This window comes from Budorcas taxicolor, chromosome 8, assembly GCF_023091745.1.
Source record: "Budorcas taxicolor isolate Tak-1 chromosome 8, Takin1.1, whole genome shotgun sequence".
Classification (NCBI taxonomy): Eukaryota; Metazoa; Chordata; class Mammalia; order Artiodactyla; family Bovidae; genus Budorcas; species Budorcas taxicolor.
The window spans coordinates 35,981,534-36,004,486 of NC_068917.1; positions in this window are offsets into that span (position 1 = coordinate 35,981,534).

Below are 22,953 nucleotides of genomic sequence, written 5' to 3' on the forward strand. Positions count from 1 at the left end.
GATAGAAGATTAAGAGGCAAAAAGTAGTGTGTATAAAGTAAATAAGCTACAAGGACATATAGAAAATAGGGTATATAGCTAGTATTTTATAATAATTTAAAATGCAGTATAATCTATAAAAATATTAAATTTCTATGTTGTATACCTGAACCTATTATAATCTTGCAAATTATTGTTCAATATATATATTTTTAATTATGAAGTATATGACTGGTGTTTATACTTCTAGAAAGAAGTATAGGCTATCATATATTAAAAACTGCTGTTTTAGATAAAGGAAATAAAATTGAGGAATTGTGTAGAATATTAAGATAGTTTTGAATGACTGAGGTCATGATAATGGGAATCCTGCCAAGTTTATAAAAAAAAGCTATGAGAAATATCTTGTTAACACAAAAGAACTTTCTAAGAAGTTATGGCTTGATATACCCTTTGGAGATTTATATGTTACACTCTTGCCCTTTGGAAGAGTTGAAGTAATTATTTAAAGTTATCTCATTTCCTGTAAAATTTTTTATGTAACCAGCATATAGGGAATAGTGCATTCAAATGAGGAGTTCTTATTTAATGTAAGAAAAAACCGATAGCAAATATAAAAATAACTGGCAGTTTTTCATTAGCATAATAGTGCTAAGCATTAAAAATAGGCAGATAAGTTTTATCTTGGTTATCTAAATATTGACTTTTTACTATAATTACATGCATGAACACATATAAACTCACACAAGAGATAATGTTTGATAGCCCTAACAAATATAAATTATTTGAATTCCTATTGGAGATTGGAGAGACCTGAACAGAACAATGTATAGGTGAAGATATAATTTTTTATTACTTCCTCCAAGGAATATAATTAGTCTACTTATCTATTTCTAGTTGACAAAGATATTAAACAGTTCTAGGTCACTTTCTTTCATTATAAAAGGACGTGAACAGTTACAAAAGAAGATACCATAAGGTGCTCCATTAGTTTCTACAGTATTTCATATATGAAGTCATAGTCTCAAAAAAGAAGTAAATTAGAATAAAGAAAGTTGACCAAAAAGCCAGCAAAACAGAAACATAGGAAATAACATGACCAGATAGCAAGAAAATGAAGCTATGGGATTAGAGTATGTCAATAAATATAATTACTATGCAAAGGAATTTAATATGGTGAGTTTTACCAGATTACAGGAAGATATAAACAGCAATTGGAAGAAAATGTCTTTAGCAAATTAGACATTGATTGAAACAGAATTAGGAATCAGTGAACTAAAATGGACAGGAACGGGAGAATTTAATTCGGATAACCATTATATCTACTACTGTGGGCAAGAAGTAATAGAGAAGAAATAGAAGAAATAGAGCAGCCTTAACACTCAATAAAAGTCTGAAATACAATACTTGAATGTGATCTCAAAAACGCAAAATAAGTTCATTTCCAAGGCAAACCATTTAACATGACAGTAATAGAAGTCTATGTCCCAAGCACTAACGCCAAAGAAGCCAAAGTTGAAAGGTTCTGTGAAAACCTAAGAACTTCTAGAACTAACAAAAAATGATGTCCTTTTTGTCATAGGGGATTGAAATGCAAAAGTAGGAAGTCAAGAGATACCTGGAGTAACAAGCAAATTTGGCCTGGGAGTACAAAATGAAACAGGGAAATGGCTAACAGAGTTTTGACAAGAAAACACTTGTCATATTGAACACCCTTTTCCAATAACTCAAGAGATGACTTTACATATAGATATCACAGATGGTCCACACCAAAATCAGATTGATTATATTCTTTGCAGCCAAAGAGGGAGAAGCTCTATACAGTCAATAAAAACAAGACCTGGTCATGTAAGGACCTAATAGAAGCATAAGAGATTAAGAAGAGATGGCAAGAATACACAGAAGAACTATACAAAAAAGGTCTTATGACCTGGATAATCATTATGATGTAGTCACTCACCTGGAGCCAGACAGCCTGGAATATGAAATTAAGTCTTAAGAAAAGCATTACTATGAACATAGCTAGTGGAGATGATGGAAATACTGTACAGTTGTGTTCATTTCAGATGCTAGCAAGGTGATGCTCAAAATTCTACCAGCTAGGTTCAGCAGTAAATGAACTGAGAACTTCCAGAGGTACAAGTGGTGTTTAGAAAAGGCAGATCAACCAGAGATTAAATTGCCAACATTGCTGTATCATAGAGAAAGCAAGGGAATATCAGAAAAAAAGTGTCTGTTTTTGCTTCATTGACTAAGCTAAAGCCTTCGAATCTGGATCACAACGAACTGTGGAAAATTCTTCAAGAGATGGGACTACCAGACCGTCTCATCTGTCTTCTGAGAAACTTGTATGCAGATCAAGAAGCAACAGAACCAGACATGTAACAATGGACTGGTTCAAAATTGGCATAGGAGTATGTGAAGGCCTTATATTATCACCCTGCTCATTTAACTTATATGCAGATTGAAAAGTGAAAGTGAAGTCCCTCAGTCATGTCCGACTCTTTGCGACCCCATAGTCTGTAGCCTCCCAGGCTCCTCTGTTCATGGGATTTTCCAGGCAATAGTATTGGAGTGGATTGCCATTTCCTTCTCCAGGGGATCTTCCCAACCCAGGGCTCGAACCCAGGTCTTCCGCACTATAGACAGACACTTTATTGTCTGAGCCACCAGGGAAGTCCTGCAGATTACATCCTGAAAAATGCCAGGCTAGATGAATCACAAACTGCAATCAAGATTGCCAGATGAAGCATCAAAACCTCAACTTTGCAGATGATTCTACTCTAATGGCAGAAAGCAGAGAGGAACTAAAGAGTCTCTTGATGAGGGTGAAAGAGGAGAGTGAAAAAGCTGACTTAAAATTCAACATTTAAAAAATCTAAGATCATGGCATTGTTCTTATTACTTCATGGCAAATCGAAGGAGAAAAACTAGAAGCAGTGCCAGACTTTATTTTCTTGGGCTCCAAAATCACTGCAAATGCTGACTGCAGCAAAGAAATTAAAAGATACTTGCTCCTTGGAAGGAAAGCTATGACAAACTTAGATAACATGTTAAAATGCAGGGACATCACTTTACCGACAAAGGTCCATGTAGTCAAATGTATGATTTTTTTCCAGTAATCATGTATAGATGTGAGAAGTGGACCATAAAGAATGTTGAGCACTGAATAATTGATGCGTTTGAACTTTTGTGCTCCTTGTGGCCAGTGCAATTCTTTTTTTTTTTTTTTCAGTTCAATTCTTAAATGATACATCCATCTACTTACAGCATAAGAAAATAACACACATTGTATCAAACAATTGGCACAGTAGCCCAGTGAAGAAATCACACTGAAAAATGATAAATTAATATTTTTAAAATTATTAAAAACATTAAAAATTATGCTAACATGTGGCAGAGAAAGACTATTATATGGACATTTTATGATATAGTTTTCTGCCTAAAGGCAGAAATACCTTATCCTTCCTTCTGACAAAAAAAAAAAAAAAAGAAAAAAAATTAAAAGTTTTAAAATGAGTCAATTCCAGGAAAATTGAGCCATGATTAAATAAATATCCATCATAAGAGCTTTCTAAGTCCAGAAATCATTAAAGTTGTCATGTTCACTCTTATAATCTGCTAAAACAGAGAACATGAGAAAAATAAAAAGCTGTAAAAGGACAAGAAAATAAAATAGAATGAGAAATACATGGAGAAATCAAAGCAGAGGGGGAAAAGAGAAATATCCAGAGAAGTAATAAAAATCAAAGACCTAGGTCTATTTGTGAAGGAACAAACTCAATCTCCCAGTTCATTATTTATTTCCTGAAGTATCTAAGAGTCTTCAATATTTTTGAAACAGCAAAATAGGTTTTTGATGTCAGTTATATGATATCTTTGGAAAGTTATGTAGTATAAAACCATTTATTAATAAATAAGTATGATGTGTGCCTCTGACATATCTAGTGCTGGAATTGGAACCCCACCAGGACAATGATCATGCTTTTTAATTTTTTTCATATTTGTAAACCCTGAGCCTAGCACATAGTAGGCTTTCAAAAAATGTTTCTGGATAAGTAAATGGAACAAATCACATTTTCATGGAATACTGAGGAGACAGAAGAATGCAAGACATAGATGAGAAGACAACTGGCACATGAAAAATAAATATAACAAGTAGTGAGCGATATGACGTGCTTTACACTGGGAGAAGGTGGTCAAAGGAGGGAAAAGTAACTGTGAGGTAGTCTTCATTGGAAAAGTGGGATATGAGCTGGGGATTTAAATCAGTGTTCGTATAGGGTGCTAAGAAAAGATGTAGTCACAATATAGGTGAAAATAAGACATATTCAAGAGAATAGACAGGTTTGATGTAGCATTAAGATTGAGATTTTAAACAAAAGTGTGAAGATAATGATCCTAATGACATAGGTCCCTGCAGCATATAGACTTGTGGTACTAGTGACATGACACATATGATAGGAAAGATACTGAAGGTCACATTTAATCCTTGAGCAAAATGGCATTAAAAAAATGATGATGGTGATGGAGAAAAGCAATGGAATTAGCAACCAAACATTCTCTGACTCTGTTTATAAATTTGTGACCCTGGTAAAATCTATCAAATTCTGTTAAACAAATTTTGAAACATGAGAGTAACAACATATAGCCTGCTAGGCCATTTTCACAAATAGTTATGAGAAAGCATATAACTACATTATATGAAGATATTAAGGATAGATGTATACTTGACTGATAGAAAATATTATGAGGCAAAGCTATTTTAAGAAAGTGGTTCAGCAAGAATAAAAATTTCATAGAGATTTCTCAACTACGACACAGTTTTTGCTTTGTCTGGAGAGGCTGGTTACAAAAGTGCATGATTAATGTGATGTCATAGGGAAGAAAAGAAGAGCAAATCTTACTCTGAAAGAACCAGGAGAGTGATCTAATAGTATGAAAGAAAACAGACAGAGTAATTACCAACATCTCTGAACATCTAGTAATATCTTACTTAGCAAAAACAACAAATGAGTGCTAAACTTTTCCATATACACCCGTTATGTCTTCCAAATAAGAGTAGAGTGGAAGAAAAAAAAAATGCTATTATTTATTATTTCCCCCAGTAACAATACTAATTATATAACAGTTATACATTCATTTAAATAAATTAGTGAATTGCCTCCCCCACACACAGAAAATATTTTTCCCATTCAATGAGATATTCTGAAAGCAGAAAAATTAAGCATCAGTTCAGTTCAGTTCGTTTCAGTCGCTCAGTCGTGTCCAACTCTTTGCAATCCCATGAACTGCAGCACGCTAGGCCTCCCTGTCCATCACCAACTCCCGGAGTTCACTCAGACTCATGTCCATCGAGTCAGTGATGCCATCCAGCCATCTCATCCTCTGTCGTCCCCTTCTCCTCCTGCCCCCAATCCCTCCCAGCATCAGAGTCTTTTCCAATGAGTCAACTCTTCACATGAGGTGGCCAAAGTACTGGAGCTTCAGCTTTAGCATCATTCTTTCCAAAGAAATCCCAGGGCTGATCTCCTTCAGAATGGACTGGTTGGATCTCCTTGCAGTCCAAGGGACTCTCAAGAGTCTTCTCCAACACCACAGTTCAAAAGCATCAATTCTTTGGCGCTCAGCCTTCTTCACAGTCCAACTCTCACATCCATACATGACCACTGGAAAAACAATATCCTTGACTAGACGGACCTTAGTGGCCAAGTCATGTCTCTGCTTTTGAATATACTATCTAGGTTGGTCATAACTTTTCTTCCAAGGAGTAAGCATTTTCAATAGTTACTCTTCACCACTGTTCCTCTACTACTCTGGTTCTCTCAGTAATAGATTTTTCATATATTTTGTGATTGGCTGTTCTATCCCTTGCTTTTCCTTCCAAGACAAAATGTATTATTTGGGGATAGGATAGCCTGCTGTTGCTGTTCAGTCACCCAGTTGTGCCCAACTCTTTGCAACCCCATGGACTGCAGCACAGCAGGGCTCCCTGTCCCTCACCATCTCCCAAAGTATGTCCAAATTCATGTCAATTGCATTGATGATGCCATCCAGCCATCTCATCTGCTGACGCTCTCTTCTCCTACTGCCCTCAATATTTCCTAGCATCAGGGACTTTTCCAATCAGTTGGCTGTTTGCATCAGATGGCCAAAATACTGGAGCTTCAACTTCAGCATCAGTCTTTCCAATCAGTATTCAGGGTTGATTTCTCTTAAGATTGACTAGTTTGATGTCTTTGCTGTGAAAGGGATACTTGAGAATCTTCTCCAGCACCACAGTTTGAAGGTATCGATTCTTTGGCTCTCTGCCTTCTTTACAGTCCAGCTCTCACACCTGTACATAACCTCTGGGAAGACCATTGCCTTGACTATATGGATCTCTGTTAGCAGAGTGATGTCTCTGCTTTTCAACACATGTCTATATTTGTCATAGCTTTCCTGCCAAGAAGAAACTGCCTTCTGATTTCATGGCTGCAGTCACCATCTGCAGTGATTTTAGAGCCCAAGGAGAGGAAATCTGGTACTACTTCCATTTTTACCCCTTCTATTTGTTATGAAGTAATGGGGCCAGATGCCATCATCATAGTTTTTTAATATTTAGTTTTAAGTTGGCTCTTTCACTCTTCTCCTTCACCTTCATCAAAAGGCTCTTTAGTTCCTCTTCACTTGCATATCTGAGGTTGTTTTTGTTCCTCCTGACTATCTTGATTCCAGCTTATAACTGATCCAGCCTGGCTTTTCTCATGTTGTGCTCAGTGTATAAATTAACAGGGTGACAACAGACAGCCCTGTTGTACTCTTTTCTAAATCTTCATTCAACCAATCAATTTTTCCATACAGAGTTCTAACTGTTACTTCTTGACTCACATACAGGTTTCTCAAGAGGTGGGTAAGATGGTTTGGGATTCCCATCTCTTTAAGAGCTTTCCACAGTTTGTTATGATCCACACAGTCAAAGGCTTTAGTATAGCTGATGGAACTACCTTGCTTTCTCTATGATCCAGCGAATGTTGGCAATTTTATCTTTGGTTCCTCTACTTTTTCTAAACCCAGCTTGGACATCTAGAATTTCTTAGTTCACATAACGCTGAATCCTAGCATGCAAGATTTTAAGCATTATCTTACTAGCATGAGAGATGAGTGCATTTTGTACAGTGGTTTGAACATTCTTAGTACGCCTATCCTTCTTCAGAACTGGGAGGAGGACTGACCTTTTCCAGTCCAGTGGCCTCTTCTGGGTCTTCCAGAGTTGCTGAAATATTGTGTGGAACTTCTTGATGACATCATCCTTTAGGGTTTTGAATTGTTCTGCTGGAATTCCATTGCATCCAGTAGCTTTATTAACAGTAGCTCTTCTTAAGGCCTGCTTGACTTCACACTCCAGAATGTCTGGCTCTGGGCTACTAGCCACACCATTGTAGTAATCTGGTTCATTAAGATATTTTTATACAGTTCTTCAGTGTATTCTTTCCACCTCTTTTTGATCTTTTCAGCATCTACCTGGTCTCTACCATTTCTGTCCTTTATTGTGTCCGTCTTTGGACTAAATATTCCCTTGATATTTTCAATTTTACTGAAGAGATCTCTAGTCTTTCCCCTTCTGTTTCCCCCTACCCCCCACCTCTGGTTTTATGCACTGTTCATTGAAGAAGGCCTTGTCTCTCCATGCTATCCTTTAGAACTCTGCCTTTAGTTGGATGTACCTTTCTCCTTTCTCCTTTGCTTTTTGTTTCTCTCCTTTCTTCAACTATTTGTAAAGCCTCCTGAGATAACCACTTTGCCTTCTTGTTTTTCTTTTTCTTTCTGATGGTTTTGTTCACTACCTCCTGTACAATATTACAGACCTCTGTCCATAGTTCTTCCAGCACACTGTTTACTAGATATACTCCTTTGAATCTATTTGCCACCTCTACTGAATATTCATAGGTGATTTGATTTAAGTAGCACCTGGCTGGCCTAGTGGTTTGCCTGTCTTTTTTTTTTTTTTTTAATAGTGTATACCTGAATTTTGCTATGAGAAGCTGATTATCTGAGCCACAGTAAGTTCCAGGTCTTGTTTTTGATGACGGTATACAATAGGATAGTCATTGGTTCTTATTTTATGATTGAAAACTAGTATATGCATTTAATAGATAAAGAGTACTAAATGGCAGATTCTAACAACTTTCCAAGAAACAGGAGGCAGAGATATTAATTACTGTTTTTACTCTCTGACCTCATACTTCCCATCAGATGGGCTGTCCTGATTTCCAGATAGGGCACTCAAGGGCTGCTGGGTTTTCACACTAACCTATATGCTTCACACCCCTATCAGTACAAAAACTGAAAATTACATTTTAACTTCTAATTATTTCTTTCTTACTTCTGAATTGTTGCAAAACTTAATTGAAGAAAATATTTTTCAGGGGAAATGTAAAAATTAAGTGGAGGATATTATTGATTTTAAAGTATCTCCATAAGAAAATAGCACCTAAACAACAGTTTAGAATAATCAGCAATTATTACACAATAACTTTTGAAGTTCATGAATCTGGGTATGTCATGGCATAACTGGGTAACTCTGAGTCAAAGTTTCTAAAAAAGACTGTGATGAAGGCATTTATCAAAGTTTACATCATCTCATAGCTCTACTCAGGGAGGATTCACCTACAAGTTCATCCATGTGGCTGTTGACAAGCCCCAGGTTCTCTCTCAAAGTTGTGTGTAGGCAGCAGTTCCTTGGCATATGGGCTTATTCATAGGTCTACTCACAAGAGAGACCTATGTCTCTTGCTTCCCCCAGAGCAAAAGCTCTTAGAGAGAAAGCATGTGTGAGAGAGTATCCCAAGGGGAACCCTCCTACACTGTTGGTGGAAATATAAGTTGGTACAACCACTATGGAGAAGAGTATGGAGGTTCCTTAAAAAAACTAAAAGAGAACTACTATATGATCCAGCAGTCCAACTACTGGGCATATATCCAGAGAAAACCATAATTAGAAAAGATACATGCACCTCTGTGTTCATAGCCAAAGCATAGAAGCAACCTAAATATCTATTGACAGAGTATTAGATAAAGACAATGTGATACATATATAAAATGAAATATTAGTCAGCCATAAAAATAGCAAAATAATGCTTTATGCAGCAACATGGATAGACCAAGAGATTATTATACTGAGCAAAGTAAATCAGATAGAGAAAGAAAGATATTATATGATAACACATATGCGAAATTCAATTTTTAAAAATGATATAAATGAATTTCTTTACAAAACAGAAACAGTCTTACTGCTATCAAAAACAAATTTATGATTACCAAAACAGAAACATCAAAAAAGAGATAAATCAGGAGATTGAGATTAACACACACATACACACTACTATGTGTAAGATAAATAACCACCAGGACACCAGGAACCTACTGTTCAGCACAAGGAACTCTGTTCAATAGTCAATGATAATCATATGAAAAAAAATCTGAAGGAAATAAATATATGTATATGTATACTTGAATCACTTTGCTATACACCTGAAACTAACACAACATTGCAAATCAACTATACTCCAAAATAAATTTTAAAAAACAAACAAAAAATACCCTAGAAGAAAATTGCAATCCTTTTTTTTACCTATTCTTAGAAGTGTCATACTATCACCTTTGGTGTAGTCTATTCATAAGAATTAAGTTACCAAGCTCAGCCCATGTTGAAGGGGAGGGAAATACACAAGGACACAAATATTAGGAATGGGAATCACTGGGGACTGTGTAGAGGCTGCCTACCACAAACATGCTGAGAATTCTAAAATAACACAATGTTTTACATAGCGGCTGGGAAATTTAACAATGTTAAATTTATGAGTAACTTTGGGGGACCAATATTTTATATATCTATATATATATTTGCATTGGGTCAGAGCACATGGCTTTGGGCTTTGGACTTAAGCAAATTTCCCAGGTGCATCTTTGATACTGACATTTTTTTATTCAGATTCTTTTGACATCCATTTTAGAACACTTTCTCTCTAAAGACTTCATAAGCACTGGTAAATAAAATAATTTTGCTCTCTCTATTTTGTTTCTCAGGCAGATCTGTTGGCCATTAGAGAATTTTCGACACTGGAGTTGTAAATCCTGACCTTTATCTAAAGGAAAAGTCTGGAAACCAAGTCTAGAGGCTTTTTTTTTTTTTTTTTTTTTGTATTCTTCTTATAGCTTTATTTTCTACAAAGTATTATTCATTCTAAAAAGTGTTACTCATTCTTGTGAAACTTAGAGACAGAGATTGTGACTTTGTCCTCAGAAGTTTCACAGAATTTATTCCTCAGTAAATAAAAGGATCTGGGGTACCTTATCACATTGACATAAACATTTGGTATAGAGATAAAGGAAAGGCTAAATTAAATAATCACAAATCCACAGTCAAAAACCTAAAGAAAGCTTGAATACCAGATCCCTTTATGCTGAGAATTATGCTAGCCAAGAACCATGCAATGATATTAGTAAACAGGTAGACAAATTTAACCATGCTTCAAATAAAAAGAAAATAGTGATTTAAAAAGTAATGTTAGCTCTTGAGACATCAGAGAACAAACTAAAGATGTACTAATAAATAAAATTACAGAGGAATATTTTTCAATGGAGACTCAAGTTTACACAGGTCACTTTAGACAAGTGATTTTCAGCTGGGCAAGATTCTGTCTCCCTGTGAATATTCAACAATATTCAAAGGTATTTTTAAATTGTCACAGTTGGGATCCTCTGGTGGAAAGAGATCAGCATTGATGCAAAACATTCTACAATGCTTAAAACAGCCTCTCTCAATAAAGATTATCTAGCCTAAAATATCAATAGTCCTGTGATAAATGAAACCTTAGTTTTACAGAAAATGTTTAAAAAAAAGGGGCGGGGGGTGGTCAAGAGAGAGAGAGAAAATTTGATAATATGTAGCCAGATCAATTTTTCTTTCCAGATAGTCCAGGAAAAGGTGTAATGCTGATGTGATTATCACATTAGAAAAAAATATAGTTGTCTAAAGAGAGGAAATTAAAAATAATTATCCAGGTGTTTCAGGGCAAGAGTTGAACTACTACCAAGTGGTAACTAGGACTCAGGAAACTATTGAGAAGAATCATCTCAAAGCTACCAATTGAAATTTCACAGTAAAATTATTTGGAGAACCATAATTTGAAGACTGGAACACATAGCAAATGATGATATATAATGTTTGGAATTATGAGAGGAAGAAACATGAAAGATAAGTGTAATTAATGCTAGTAATTCTTCAGTGAATTTTAAGGTAACTCAATTATGTTTCTATAAATTGAGATTGAAATATTGACTATAATGTTAGGAAATATGTTCCTCAGACATATGAAATGAGGATGCTATAAGAAGCTGCAGCAAGGAAGATGAAGCTAGGAAAAAGATAATCAGAGATAGCATTGGTAGTATCATAGCTTCAGCTATAAGTTGGGACTGAGGAAGACTAAGCCTTAGGTCATGTCTTTGCAAGAGTACATGGACACTAAAGGAAACAAGAATACAGTTTAGAGATTCATAAAGTTGAATGGGAAAATTTTACGCTTTTATTTTCACTCAGCTCTAAGTTATAGTATTACTTGCAATTATAAGTGTAGTCAGTAATATTCATACTAGCAATACCATGACTTTTTACTAACAGAATTCATAGATAGCTTGTATCAAATACACTTGTATTTTTAAATTAATTTTTATTGGAGTATAGTTGATTTTCAATGTTATATTAGTTTCTACTGTACACCAAATTGAATCAGTTATACATATATATATATCCACTCATTTTTAGATTTTATTTCAAAAGATCATTACAGGATATTGAGTAGTGTTTGCTGTGCTATACAGTAGGTTATTATTAGTTATCTATTTTATATATAGTAGCATGTATATGTCAATCTCAACATTTCAGTTTATCTCTCCCACCCCTTCCCATCTTAGTAAGCATAAGACTGTTTTCTACATATATTTTGAAATATTCTTTATGTTATCACTTAGTAAAAATTATGGCAGTTTACTTTTAGAATGGCTATTATCAAAAAAGTAAGAAATAAACGTAGAGAAAGGAGGGCATTCGTGCACTGTTGGTGGGAATGTAAACTGGTGCTACTACTATAGTAATTCCTGAAAAATTTAACCATGGAGATTCCTCAAATAATTAAGAACAGAACTACTATATGATACAGCTATCCTATTCCTGGGTATTATTATTCAAGAGCATGAAAATATTATTTCAAAAAACATATATGTACCCCTATGATCATTGTGGCATTATTTATAATATCCAGAAAAATATCTATTTCTGCTTTATTGACTATGCCAAAGCCTTTGACTGTGTGGATCACAATAAACTGTGGAAAATTCTGAAAGAGATGGGAATACCAGGCCACCTAACCTGCCTCTTGAGAAATCTGTATGCAGGCCAGGAAGCAACAGTTAGAACTGGACATGGAACAACAGACTGGCTCCAAATAGGGAAAGGAGTACATCAAAGCTGTTTACTGTCACCCTGCTTATTTAACTTCTGTGCAGAGTACATCATGAGAAATGGTGGGCTGGAAGAAGCACAAGCTGTAATCAATATTGCCAGGAGAAATATCATTAACCTCAGATACGCAGATGACAACACTCATGGCAGAAAGTGAAGAGGAACTAAAAAGCCTCTTGATGAAAGTGAAAGAGGAGAGTGAAAAGTTGGCTGAAAGCTCAACATTCAGAAAACTAAGATCATGGCATCTGGTCCCATCACTTCATGGCAAATAGTTGGGGGAAACAGTGGCTGACTTTATTTTTTGGGGGGCTCCAAAATCACCACAGATGGTGATTGCAGCCATGAAATTAAAAGATGCTTACTCCTTGGAAGGAAAGTTATGACCAACCTAGATAGCATATTGAAAAGCAGAGACATTACTTTGCCAACAAAGGTCCGTCTAGTCAAGGCTATGGTTTTTCCAGTTGTCATGTATGGATGTGAAATTTGGATTATAAAGAAAGCTGAACACCAAAGAATTGATGCTTTTGAACTGTGGTGCTGGAGAAGACTCTTGAGAGCCCCTTGGAGATCCAACTGCAAGGCGATCCAACCTGTCTATCCTAAAGGAAATCAGTCCTTGGTGTTCATTGGAAGGACTGATGTTGAAGCTGAAACTCCAATACTTTGGCCACCTGATGTGAAGAGCTGACTCACTTGAAAAGACCCTGATACTGGAAAGAATGAGGGCAAGAGGAGAAGGGGATGACAGAGGATGAGATGGTTGGATGGCATCATCGACTCGATGGACGTGTGTTTGGGTGAACTCCAGGAGTTCATGATGGACAGGGAGGCCTGGCATGCTGCGATTCATGGGGTCACAAGAGTCGGACACGACTAAGTGACTGAACTGAACTGAACTGAAGATATGGAAACAACGTAAGTGCCTACCCATGGGTGAATAAATAAAGAAGGTGTGGTATATGTATATAATAGAATATTATTCAGTCATAAAAGATAACATCTTGCCATTTGTGATGTGAATGGACCTTAAAGGTATAATGCTTAAATGAAATAGGTCAAAGAAAGAGAAATACTATCTGATTTCACTCATATGTGGAATATAAAAAAATAAATAAAACAAAGTAAATGAACAAACCAAAAAAAAAAAAAAGTTTCAGAGAACAGAGTAGTGGTTACCAGAGGGAAAGGAATAGTGGGGAGGACAAAAGGGGAAAAAAGAATCAACTGTGTGGTGACAGATGGAAACTAAACTTTTGGTGGTAAGCATGCTCTGGGTTGGACTTCTCTGGTGATTCAGATGGTAAAGACTCTGCCTGTAATGTAGGAGACCTGAGTTCAATCCCTGGGTCAGGAAGATCCCCTGGAGAAGGGAATGGCTACTCACTTCAATATGCTTGCCTAGAGAATTTCACTAACAGAGGTGATTGGCAGACTACAGTCCATGGGGTCTCAAAAGAGTTGGACAGGACTAAGCGACTAATACAACAACAATATTGTGGGTTATACAAATGTAAAAATACAATATTGTACACAGGAATTTTACACAATGCTATTAACCAATGTTCAGTTCATATCAGTTCAGTCACTCAGTCGTGTCTGACTCTTTGTGACCCCATGGACTGCAGCACACCAGGCCTCCCAGTCCATCACAACTCACGAAGGTTACTCAAACTCATGTCCATTGAGTCAGTGATGCTATCCAACCATCTCATCCTCTATCTCCTTCTCCCACCTTCAATCTTTCCCAGCATCAGAGTCTTTTTCGATAAGTCAGTTCTTCACATCAGGTGGTAAATTATTTGAGTTTCAGCTTCAGCATCAGTCCTTCCAATGAATATTCAGGACTAATTTCCTTTAGGATGAACTGGTTTGTTCTCCTTGCAGTCCAAGGGACTTTCAAGAGTCTACTCCAACACCACGGTTCAAAAGCATCAATTCTTTGGTGCTCAGCTTAATAGTCCAACTCTCACATCCATACATGACTACTGGAAAAACCATAGTTTTGACTAGACAGAACTTTGTTGGCAAAGTAATGTCTCTGCTTTTTAATAAACTGTCTAGGTTGGTCATAACTTTCCTTCCACGGAGCAAGCATCTATTAATTTCATGGCTGTAGTCACCATCTGCCGTGATTTTGAAGTACAAAAAAATAAAGTCTGTCACTGTTTCCACTGTTTCCCCATCTATTTGCCATGAAGTGATGGGACCAGATGCCATGATCTTAGTTTTCTGAATGTTGAGTTTTAAGCCAACTTTTTCACTCTCCTCTTTCACTTTTATCAAGAATCTCTTTAGTTACTTCAATCAAAAATAAATCTTAAAAAAAAATTACGTCAGTTTTTTAGACAAGGAGCTATATATTAATAAAAATAGATTAATAAAGAAACAATAGCAAATATTTGATAACTATATCAATATTATTGGTTTATTTTATAGTTTTAGCTATATTATAAGAAGTTCAGTTCAGTTCAGTCGCACAGTCGTGTCCGACTCTTTGCGACCCCATGAATCACAGCACGCCAGGCCTCCCTGTCCATCACCAACTCCCGGAGTTCCCTCAAAGGGCGTCATAAAACTGGCTTCACCATAAAACTTCCAAAAAGATCCTTGACACAATTAAAGTTACAAAACACTCCCTTAATTGGAATTTTTCAAAAATGGAGAAAGCAGGCAGGACAGGTTTGCCAAACTGATGTATCTGCCACATCCAGAACTGATGCAGTTTTTGTCTCCTAATATAGGTTACCACTCTAGATAGAATTGGGAGAAATATGTTAGAATTACAAATGTATAGTCTTGTAGAGAGAAAAAAAAAATACTGATAGATGCATGTCCAAGTTCTGAATGATGAACATATATAGTATATATTTTACAAAATCCCCAAGGGAGCATGCAACAATAACAAGACATAAAGTCCAATTAAACGCTGTTAATTGAAGTTTAGAGACTTTAGGAAAGTAGGCATGAGAAGATGAAGTCATAACCTCATTTGGAAAGCAAATGTACATCAATTGTAAATACTTTTTTTTTTTTCAGTTGATGGCCTAATATGAAGAGGTGTCCCACTTAGGAAATAGTAAAAGCTGTGAAATTGGTTAAGTCATAAACTACAGAGAAGGACATGTAAGAAAGCTAAACAATTGCTATTCTGAAGAATGATTGTTCTCAAGATGAAATATGACAGGATCTCTTGGTTCTAGAAATTTGCCAAGTTCAAGGCAGCCTGCTTGAGCCTAAGAAAATAGTTCAAAAGCAGAGTGCATAATTATTGATATTTTGTCTCAATTTAGCATGGATATGTTAGTCAGGTAGAACAGGGAAAAGTAGTCCAAAATGGCAGTGGCTACAAGACAAGGAAGGGAAAAGCCCACAAAAATCTCTGTCTCAGTCATACAGATATCAGCAAAATGAGAACTTGAGCATAAATATGAGTAGTCTCAGTTATAATTATTTTTGTCAATTAATGAAGCAAATCTCTTGGTATCCAACAGTGTTCCTGAGGATTATGGTGAAGATAGGTAGCTCTACCCCAGCACTTTCAGAGTTTCCCAGATATATTTTATATATTTCATAGATTTATTAAGAATGAACAACATTGACATTACACTGAATTCTAGAGTAGCTATGTGTAATTAATGTCCATATTAAAGGAGATAAAATGAAGAATTGAACAAATACACTCTCTGGAGTTCAACAATTAAAGCAAATAGGAAATGAAGGAATGCTTGGGTCAATTATCAGTGGATAATGAGATCTGAACTCTCTTTTAGAGGAAAGGCATATGAAAGACATTGATCAAGTCAAGTAGTGTGGTCACTATTGGGGCTTTCCTGATGGCTCGGATGGTAAAGAAACTGACTGCAATGTGGGTGACCTGGGTTTGATTTCTCAGTCAGGAAGATCCCCTGGAGAAGGAAATGGCTACTCACTCCAGTATTTTTGCCTGCAGAATCCCATGGACAGAGGAGAATGGCGGGCTACAGTCCAAGGATCACAAAGAGTCAGACATGACTGAGTAACTCACACTTTCAGTTTCCATGCAAAAATATGAACAGTCCATGATTATATTTAGAGTCAAGGAGTTCTGCTGTAAAGTTTCACCATAGCACAGTGAGATAATCCAGCCTTAAGTATAACTTGTTTGAGAAAATAACTGGCATTAGTTGTCAGGTAAAGTGCATTAGTTGTTATGGAACTTATTAATAAAACAATAGCTTCAGCCATACCAGTTGTTGAACACACCCATGTAGGGCATGCTCTCCCCATGGCAAGTCAGGTTAAGCACAAAAAATCTGTATGAGCATATTTGAAGCTTCTGTTTTCATTTCATTTGCTAATACTCTGTTGGTCAAGCTCTACAACGATAGATCTGGAATGTAGGATGTCACAGTTGGCCCTCAGCCACAATAGTGCAATAATCTAGTCTACTGGACCAAATAAATCAACAATCTAGTACAAGAGAAATATTCCTGGAAGGCAGAAGTGTAAAATGACAGAAATATCTTGAAGAACAATTTTTAAATATCTACAAATGATATAATGCACATATCTTACATACCAGCTGGATATGTAACCTATAAATTACTGATTATGGCAGTTATCTCTGAGAAATCAAGGGATCTGTGGGGGGGGGACTGGGAAAATACAAGATGTTTCATTTGTATATATTATATATTTACTTCTAGTTGTGGCGAAAACAGACTAGATTCTGAAACAAGGAGTAAGATGTTAAAATCTGATAAATTTGGAGAGTGGCTACATGAATACCTTATACTACATATAAACATATTAATCGTGAGTACATTTTAATCTCTCATACTTTACTAAACACTTAGATTATTTTCATATTTAAAATAAAATTAAAAATCCCTTTGCTCTAGACAAATATTTCAGTACCAATAAAACTTAACATTATTATTGTTGAATTATCTACATTTTCTAGCAGACTATAAATCCCAAGGTAAAACAGTCATCTCAATTATTTATCTATAAGGACTGCAATGAATTCAGTATACAAACTTAGGAAATAAGCATAAAATTAATGAAGAATATGTCCCAAATCTAGTGATCTTTCTCTGGCCACATAGTAATTGGCAGAGCCAGGATTGTAACAAAAGAATCTAAATTCCAGAGTTTATGATTTTAACCAAAGGCTATTCTACTTTTCTTATTGAATGAATGGATAGATAGATTTTTGTCACAATTCTTATTAAATTACTAGAAGGCTAATTGTTTAACTATTTTACCTGAACTTTTATAGAAGTTTTAATTGTTTGATGTCAATAAAACAGAAACCTCATATATTATAGGGGAATATAATACAGGGAATTAGTTAGATTTGTATTAGAGAATGCAAATGCTGTGGTAGGAAAAATCATGAAATAGGTCTGATGGCTAGGGAAGAATTTGAATTTTGAAAATACAGAACTTTTTAGAGACCCTGAAAGTGTAGGATTCATAAACAGATGTATAACATGAAATTGGTTTCCAGGGAGAAAAGTAAGACTTATAAAAATGAAATTACTAATATTTTATGATGCTCTCTCTAGTCTTACCTAACAGAAATGAGGGAAGCAGGATGTAAACCAGAACATTAAGCCAAGTCTATTAAATATAAGTTCTATGCTTTCTTTTTTCATATTCATTGCAACACAGTAACCTCCTAGTACAGATACAGGTTTCAATCAGGACTCAAAGATTGATAAGGTGAAATAAAGAAAACTGCTATTTCCACTAAGACTTTTAAAACTGAAACTTTAATTAGAAGGCTTTTATTATATGATAATGCACTGAAGAAACATTTCATGGGATGGCTAGCTAAAAGTTAGGTCTCAGGTAATGTTTTATTTACTTAATTTCAGTAAATACTGTGAATTAAATAGTTTGCAAGTAGAAAGAGGATATGCCATTGGTACTTATTCCTTTCTTTTTTTGGCCTTTTATTATATTCACAAATGCAGCATAAAAGATACTAAGAATAATTTAGGTAAAGTTCTGTATAGCCAATCAAACTGAATAAAGTAAGAACATATCTGCCTTAGTTCATTTATTTTGAGGCAGACAATTTCTTTTAATCTTGGCTAGATTTTTTTTTCTCCCTTTTTCAACAGAAGTGACTCTTGAAAAGAAGTGTCCCTTTAGAATTTTCAAGACAATGAAGAAAATTTGCTCAAATACAAAAAATATTTGAACTTCAGTCTATAGTTCTGTTCTCATTTGTTTTTCCTCTCCCTGTGCTCTTAACTCCTTGGATTCCTGTGTCCCCAACACGAAAGCCCAACAAATGTATAGGCTTTTAAAATGAGATATGATTGGCACTTAGCACTGTATTAATTTCAGGCTCGCATTATGATATAATATATGTATATATTGCAAAATGATCACTATAATAAGTCCATCATACAGTTTTTAAGAAAATTATAAGGGTATCTCAGTTATTTCTTAATCTCAGAAGGAAAGCCTCACTGTTCTGGATACGAAGTAAAAGTTATAGAATATGATAATAAAAAGGTCAACTGCTGATTGTCACAAGTGATTAATTTAAGAAGTAGCTGCTTTTACTCAAAGGGTTATGTTCTCCCTCAAGTAGTTTCCTACTCTTTCACATATTGGACACCTCATTTAATGACGAACACATCATCACACCATAAAGGCAAAGTATCGGAGAGATTCCTTTTAATTTTAGGCAGAACAATGCCAGATGACTTATTTTTTAATTTGTATCGTATAGTTGGTATGTAAACTAAAAATACAAGAGAATTAAAACTTGGTTAATTCTTAATGCATTTTTCAGGTGAAATATTCAAACATAAAACACAAAACAATTTAAAAAACACAACTAGCAAAAGTTAATATTTTGTCCTGTTGCCTCTCGCTGGGTTCTGAAGCTTCACTTTTTTTTTGCAACTATTTTATTGTGCACTGCCTCAATAAAGCTCTTGTGATGATCATGGTATACATTCTTCTTATTGATGTTTTAAAATTTGTATCCATAAATATCATAGATTACTATTTTGTATATCTACACAAATGCAGTCAAAATGTATTAGACATGGTCTTATATCTAAGTCTTTAATTCACCATTATCTTTTGTAGTTTTACACACGTGGATACATTTAGATTTAATTATTACCATGGTTTATTTCCGTTTTCCATTTTTTCCCTTAATTGTTAATCATGTTGGTTTTCCCAGTCATTTGCTATAGAACATGCTTTTATAAGCCTTATTTTGCACATAGGTAAACATTTTTCTAGGATAAAGAGATGCTTATAGAATTTATGGATTTTGGAATATGTACTTTTTCAAGCTTACAATTCCAGAAGGTGTCCAAGATACTATGCTGCAAAACTCTTAGACCTAAAATGAGGTTGACTTTGCTATCTTTTCAAAAGCATAGTCATATTTTCTCAATAAAATGATTATGAAACAGTTTATCCTTTTTTATAAAATTTGCATTTAGTTGACAAGTTTATTGGCCCATTTTTCTGTTTTATGAGTTACTTGTTCATATATTTTGCTGCTATTTTGTGCATAGATCTGATTGTTTTTTCATTTTATTAACATTATGTTCCTTTATGATTGCTGCTTTTTGTGCCTTAAAAAATATTCCTTAACCTAAACTTTGAGGATAAGTATTTTGACAACATTTTGAGTTTTGCATTTGATATACAAATTGTCAGAAATTTAATATGCATATGATTCCAGAAATAGATCTAATCATGTTTTTCCCATTCAATTAGAAACATTTCCAATTCATTCATTTTAAAAGATCCATTTTTCCTCAGCTAGTTTTAAAGTTCTTTTCCTCCCATCAAACAAAGTACTCACTTGTACTTGTCTATTCTTAACTCTCTTCTCTGTTTTATTAATTTTAATTAATTAAATTTATTTTATTAACTATAAATTAATTCTTAATTAATTTTATTATATATGTAAATTTTCAAATAGAATATTTTTTAAGATAGGAGATTCATAAGTCTTGAACTGAGGTAAAGCAAGACTTCAGTTTGATTCTTCATGTAAAACATCGTTTTTGCTGATCTTCAATATGGTTTCTTTCACATGAATGAATTCTAGAAATATTTTGCCAATTTTTATAACATTGTGTGAACAGGTATTTTTATTGATGTATAATTCACATACCATACAATTAAACACTTTAAAGTGTACTATTCAGTGATGTTTAGTGTATTCATAAAGTTGTGAAATAATCATAATTACCTTATTCCAAGTACTTATATCACTCTAAGAAGAAGCTCCATATAAACATCAGCACACCATATTCTTTGACTACCACCCCATCATGTGATAAACACTATGTGGCCTTTTGCAACTGACTTCTTTCACTTGGTATAAATTTTTTGAGGTCAATTCATAATGTTTCCCATTTTAGACTTCACTTTCTTATTGTTGAATAACATTCCATTTAATTATACAGTACTTTTGGTTTATCCAGTCATCAATTGACAGACATTAGGATTATTTCCAGTTTTTGGCTATTATGAAAAAAACGTTACCACAAACATTCTTAAACACATTTTTGTGTTGTTGTTTTTCAGTCCCTAAGTCATGTCCAGCTCTTTGTGACCCTACAGACTATAGTATGCCATGCTTCCCTGGCCTTCACTATTGTCCCAAGTCTGCTCAAACTAATGCCCATTGAGTCAATGATGCCATTCAACCATCTCACTCTCTGTTGCCCTGTCTCCCCCTGTCCTCAATCTTTCCAGCATCAGGGTCTTTTCCCATTGAGTCAGCTCTTGGCATCAGGTGGCCAAAGCATTGGAGCTTTAGCTTCTGCATTGGTCCTTCCAATGAGTATTCAGGGTTGATTTCCTTTAGGATTGGCTGGTTGATCTCCTTGTTATCCAAGATGCTCTCAAGAGTCTTCTCCTGCATCACAATTCAAAAGCATGAATTCTTTGGCACTCAGTCTTCTTTATGGTCTAACTATTACATCCATACACGACTACTGGAAAAAACATGGCTTTGACTTATATGGACCTTTGTTAGCCAACTGATGTCTCTGCTTTTTAATACACTGTCTAGGTTTGTTATAGCTCTTGTTCCAAGGATCAGGGTTCTTTTAATTTCATTGCTGTAATCACTGTCTACAGTGATTTTGGAGCCCAAGAAAATAAAGTCTGTCACTGTTTCCACTTTTTCTCCATTTGTTATGAAGTGAAGGGACCAGATGCCATAATCTTCATTTTGTGAATGTTGAGTCTCAAGGCAGGTTTTTCACTCTCCTCTTTCTCAGTCATCAAGAGGCTCTTTAGTTCTTCACTTTCTGCCATTAGAGTGGCATCATCTGTATATCTGAGGTTGTTGATATTTGTACCAGCAATCTTGATTGTGGCTTGTGAGTCATCTAGCCCAACATTTTGTATGATGTACTCTACATATTAGTTAAATATGCAGGGTGACAATATACAGCTTTATCATACCCCTTTCCCAACTTTGCACCAGTCCGTTGTTTCATGTTTGATTCTAACTGTTGCTTTCTGACCTGCATATAAGTTTCTCAGGAGACAGGTAAGGTGGTCTGGTATCCCCATTTCTTTAAGAATTTTCCACAGTTTGTTGTGATCCACACAGTCAAAAGCTTTAGTGTAGTCAACGAAGCAGAAGTAGATGTCTTTTTAGAATTACCTTGCTTTTTCTATGATCCAGTGGATGTTAGCAATTTGATCTCTGGTTCCTTTGCCTTTTCTAAATCCAGCTTCTATACCTGGAAGTTCTCAGCTCATGTGCTACTGAAGTCTAGCTTGAAGGATTTTAAGCACTACCTTGCTAGTGTGTGAAATGACCACAGTTGTATAGTTGAACATTCTTTTGCATGGCCCTTCTTAGGGATTCCGTATGTCTTTAGTATTTTTATGTAAATAATTAAGAGTTACATTGTTGGGTCATAAGAAAGCTCTGTGTTTAACTTTATAGGTTTTAATCATTTTCCAAAGCAGATGCAACATTTTACTATTACACTGCAATTTATGAGAGCTGGCCTCTGGGGTTTCTCTGGCCAAGAAGGGATATTGAGAATCAGGCACTTTTTACCCAAGGCAAGAAGACAACCTAGAACCACTGACATTTCCCTGAGAAATCACCACCTACATACTCAGGTAGAAAGAATTTTTTGCTCCCTACTTCACTGGTGGGAGGTGGGAGGGAGGTTTAAGAGGGAGGAGACATTTGTATGTCTATGGGTAATTTCTGTTAGGTATGGCAGAAACCAACAGAACATTGCAAAGCAATTATCACCCAGTTAAAAATAAGCAGATAAAATTTTAAAATGAAAATAAAGGACATAGTGATAGACTACTATATATTTTTCAGTAAAGTTTATTTAAGAGAGTGGAGAAATACCTCTCCCTGCAGCCTTTTTCAGGAAAGAAAGAGGAAACTTAAGAGTGAGGTGGCTGCTATTTCCCAGCAAGAGAGTTAGTGTCATACATTTCTTCTC